Here is a 5258-nt window from a genome sequence, read left to right on the forward strand (position 1 = left end):
AAAGATGTACCAAAATAATCTTTTAAATCTTGCTTATTTTGTTAACATAAACTTGTGTGTTTCAAGTACCAGTTAAATGTTGTGTCTGTATGTACTATTGGTCAGATAATGTTGTTACACTGAAAGAAGTTACCACATATAAGGACAAATGCTCGCCCCTAGCACATTTCCCAGCTTCAACTACTATAGACTGTCACTGAAAAATATGCATTGGTCAGTCAGTGTCTTAGTCTGTTTCTTCATTGCTATGACAAAACACTCTGACCACTACCAACTTGGGGAGGAAAAGGTTTATTCAGCTTACATCTCCCAGGTTGCAGTTCATCAGGGAGCCCAAAGTAGGAACTCAGGGCAGGAACCTGGAGGCAAGAGCTGGAACACAGGCCATGGAGGAATGCTGCTTACTGGCTTGCTCCCCTGGCCCCTGCTCAGCCTACTCTCTTATGCTAGATAGGCCCACCTGCCCAGGGGTGGCACCACCCACAGTGGGCTGGGCCCTCCCACATCATTCATCAAGAAAATGCCCCTCAGGCATGGCCACCGGCCAGTCCAATACAGGCAATTCTCCAATTGAGGCTCCCTCGACCCAGGTGCATCAAGTTGACTCTAAAGCTATCCAGCACAGTCTGAAACAATGACAAGTAAACTATGGAAGTAGCAAACCCACAACACAACTGTGCCAGCACTTTCTTTTCAAGTCTAATTTCCATAATTAGGTACAACTTGGAAGCTCCTACCCTAATCTGCGGCAATTGGTGGAACTTGGCTACTGGACATTTTGAAGATGTGGTGTAGTAGTCTCACCACCCACACCAGGTTCCGGCAGAGAGATGCACAGCCAGCCCTGCAGCATTAGCAACAGTAGAGCATTGACAGATTCCAACAGAGCTCAGTACCGATGTGTCTGATGTGAGTACAGTGGAGGCTGCTGGGAGGTAGCTGAGCATCCCATGCTGCTCTGGGGCTGTGATGTGCTTGGTCCAGGGTTGGGGTGAGCAGTGTGTGGATTGGAAGGCTGATAGTCTGAGGTCATGATTAGTCCGCCGGAGGTAGCTGTAGGAAGAACAACTCTCACTTTTTTCAATGGGAGTCCCTGCGCATGGCCGCTGTCTTGGTTCCCTCGACGACCAGTTCCATTAGTGTGGTTATTGCCCAGCTGCTGCTGCTGGTTCTTTTTGTCTCTTTTGTCATCAGATTCTTTCTTCTGTTAAAAATTCTCGCTTGGGATAAGGGATTTGATAACCGGCAAAAACATCTGACATAGGAAGTGGGTCTTCTAAGAAACAGGGATCCTACATAGCCTGTTCTGAGGTAATTTGCTTTATTGGGTCCAAAGCAAGTAACTTCTGAAGCAAATGAAATGCTTCACTGTCTGGTTTAACTTTATGTTTTTCCATATACTTGATAAGGCTGCAGTTGGTATACATATTTCTTCTCAAATCTTTCATTAATGTTGAATGTTCGGGCATCTTTTTTTATATCTTCCCAATCTTTATCTGCAGAAAATCCCATTACACTGAATATTCTGTCCAGCTGGTCATGGTGATAAGGATTACTAGTTTTGATGTCCTCTTGTTGACAGTGAAATATTGGATCTGACGTTAGTAGTTCTGCAAATATACACCCTGTAGCTCAAATATCAATTGCTTTGGTATAATGTCTTGCTCCAAGGAGCAATTCTGGAGCCCGGTACCAGAATGGTACAGCCACTGGATCCAAATCTGCTAAAGACTTCAAAGGTGAATTAAATAATCGGGCAAAGCCCATATCAGCAATTTTTACTTTTCCTTGCTCAGGACCTTCACCCATAACTAAAATATTAGCAGGTTCCAAATCCCTGTGCAACACCCAGTTAGCATGCAGATAGTGAATCCCATCCAGGATTTGATACAATAGACTTCATTCTAACAGAACTGGCTTCTTTGCTTTAGAAGCTCTGTGAAACTTGATTACATGACAGTGGTCGTGTTCAGCAGAGTCAAAGAGAAGCCACACTTTGCGATCAGCAGGGGATAGAAACACCTTTTGGACAGATGATGTTTGGGTGCTTAAGCTCTCGAAGTAGTGTTATTTCTCAACATGCTGACATAGAGATTCCAGTCCCTTCCATTTGTTTTAAAGCATAGTCTTTAGCATCCTTCCCATCTTTCCCCTCTGCCTGTAGATGTGATGGGTGGGAACTCGGGGAGCGCCGGCGGCCGCAGCACCAGCCCGCCCCACGTGGCAAGGCCTAGACGAGGCTCCTAGAGGGCTCCGGGGACATCCAGGGGAGCACCGGGAGATCTCCGCTGCCGAGAGGCCCGGGGCGGCTAGCGGCGTCTGCCCGTGTGGCTGGGCTCCCGGGGCGGCAGGCAGCCACACCGGGCTGTGGCGTCCTCTCACAAGCGCATTCATGCCTCACCTCCTCTCACACAAGCTCACACTCACTCTGGCTCCCATACACTCAAACAGATCAGCCATGTTTTCTTATTTTCTACTAAATGATACATAGGATAAAGTTAAAATCCTATAACTCAGTTTCATGTATTCAATCCTAATTGCACATACTGATGCATTCCAAATTAGCCTGGTTCCAGTAGCAGTTTCACAGTGGTGTTAATAGATAGGTGTTAGACCCTCTAATTTACCTAGTCAACATGGACTAGCCAAGAATGGTGGCATAAGTCTGCAATCCAGTGGAAAGTTAGAGACAGGAGCTTTGGGAGTTTAAGGCCAGGCACTACTATACAGAGGATTTGGTGCCAGCCTGGGCTATATGGGAACCTCTCTCAAAAAAAAAATAAAACACATGAAACAAAAACAACAAGTCAAGATATGCTAAACAATTTGGTTAATTTTTTTAAATGTAGGCAAAAACTTAGTGGATTGCTTGACCTGCAGGAAAATCTGTGATTCTGATCATTAGCGACATTTCTCCTTCTCCGTGTGTAGCTCTCAGGCCTCTACCTTAGAATCCCACTGAGGGACTTGGGAAGATCCACATTTCCTGGTCTCATCCCAGACCTTCTGATTCAGAAACTCAGGAGATGGCATAAGGAGTTGGTATTTTCAATAAGTTCCATTGTGTCTACCCTGAAATCTGAGAACTCTTGTTTCAGAGACCATAAACAAAACAACATGAAGAGAAACCATCAGGCTGCCTGAAGAGACTGTCCAGCATCCCACTGCATTCTTGTTACAACCATGATTGATAGCACAGTTTTGTCTACTATTTTGGCTCTGGGCATTAACCACAAAATTATGAGACTATCATTAAACAATCAAAAAATGGAATAACTTAAGCTACATGTGGTGGCACATACCTGTATACCAGCACTTGGAAGGAAGACAGGAAGGTCACAGGTCAAGGCCAGACTGAGTAACTATACAACAAGTTCAAAGCTAAGCCTACTTGAACTATAAAGACCCTGCCTTAAAAAAAAAAAAAAGAATAACTTTATTACATATAGGGCTCAACATTTCCAGTAGGCTCAATATAACCCCAGTAGAATATATTCCAAGATTTTCAGAGCTCAAATGTGAAAAAATTCACATCATAGAAAACATCTTATATCCATACTGTTAACAAAAGTCATGAAAGTAGAGATGGTTCTGGAAAAAGGGAAGAAAGGGAAGAAATGAAAGGAAAGTTCACATATGCTTTCCTAAGTGTCAATTAAGTGCTACAAGTACTAAGGGCAAGCACTCCTGTATCAAAAAAAATGCCATGAATGCAATTTTCTAGGTGATTGGGAGGAAAATTAAGAAAGAAAAGGTAAATAAGATCTTACTTAAAGAAGTTTAACGGAAGCTTAGAAATATTTTGCTTTATACCCCAACTTTCATTAACACCTTTATCAACTACTGTAGTTAAAGCTTTGTAGATACAGCACTGTTTTTTAAAAATATATTATTATTTTTATGTGTATGAGTGTTGTGCCTGCATGTAGGTAAGTGCACCCGTGTCATTGCAATGCCTGCGGGGGACAGAAGAGACTATCAGATCCCCTATAACTGGAATTATGGACAGTTGTTAGCTGCCATGTAGGTGCTGGGATTCAAACCCGGGTCTTCTGCAAGAATGATCAGTGTTCTTAACCACTGAGTCATCTCTCCAGCTTCCCACAGCAGTTTTTTAAGACTGGCTGAGCTTAGCCATCCAGAGTTCTCTTGTACTAGACCTGTGTCCCTGAAGAGTACCTTCCTGGGGTTACTTCCTTTCCTTGCATTGAAGAAGCAGCATCTAAAAGATCAAAAAGGTGTTTCTCCTTGCAGAGATATCCTTTAAGTTAACTAGAAAATTTAATATTGATGAATTACAGACAACACACTTATATCTACCAGCATTTATCTTACACAAACATAACTTTTCAGTGGAACTTAATTATACTTCTGACCCCTTAACTTATTTAAAATAAAAAGTCTATTACACAATTTCCTATAGAATTATTTTATTAAATCATATGTGTACAAGAGCTTCTTAACTCTACACACTCACTTAAAATTTTTAAAGGAAAAACATTATATCTTATTACACTATGATCCTGGTTAATAATAGCTCTTCAAAACTTTGAGAAAAAAAAATTTTTAAATATTTTATCTATTTATTTGTTATTTTTTAAAAGAAGCATTTCATTACAACTTTAACATACTCAATAACAATTTCCAGAGCAAAGATATATCTCTTTAAAAAATGGCTATAAAATAATAATTTTTTCAACTTTTAAAGTTTATTAGTACCAAACAACAACAAAAAACCCACTACAGTATACAGAAGTATTCAAAAACAAATAATTTTAAATTCATATTTCCCTGTAAGGTAACCATCTCTTATGAAATCATATGTGCACACTGCCCATTTAAGGACTTATTTTGCATTAAAAATGTGTTACATTCTGACACTGGACTCAAAGGACTTATATGAAGTATACTATATATATGAACTCATTAATATGCCTTTTTTGAGAGTGGCTCAAATACAGTCTTTTTAAAAAAAATTTTTTTAGAAGAAACATTTCATTACAGCTTTAACATACTCATTAACAGTTTCCAGAGCAAAGATGGATCTCTTTCAAAAGTAGCTATAAAATTTTTAGTTTTTCTGTTGAATTAATACAGTTATACAATATTGAACTCAGTATAAACCCTATAAGACATAAAATGGAATGAGTTTTTAACCTTTAAAAAAGATCTCCATTTCATTTTAAAATATATTGTTTCCTACAGAAAGGCTCATTGTTTTTGCTCACAACACTGAGATGTTGGTGCATGTGTCTCTA

The 5258-nt window shown here is 40.2% G+C and overlaps 1 pseudogene; it reads right to left on the bottom strand.

Moving 5' to 3' along the window:
- Positions 1–889: 889 nt before the first annotated feature.
- On the bottom strand, positions 890–2104 carry LOC103733786 (annotated as a pseudogene).
- Positions 2105–5258: the final 3154 nt, after the last annotated feature.

Source organism: Nannospalax galili, unplaced genomic scaffold (genome assembly GCF_000622305.1).
Source record: "Nannospalax galili isolate Female #2095 unplaced genomic scaffold, S.galili_v1.0 scaffold55, whole genome shotgun sequence".
NCBI lineage: Eukaryota > Metazoa > Chordata > Mammalia > Rodentia > Spalacidae > Nannospalax > Nannospalax galili.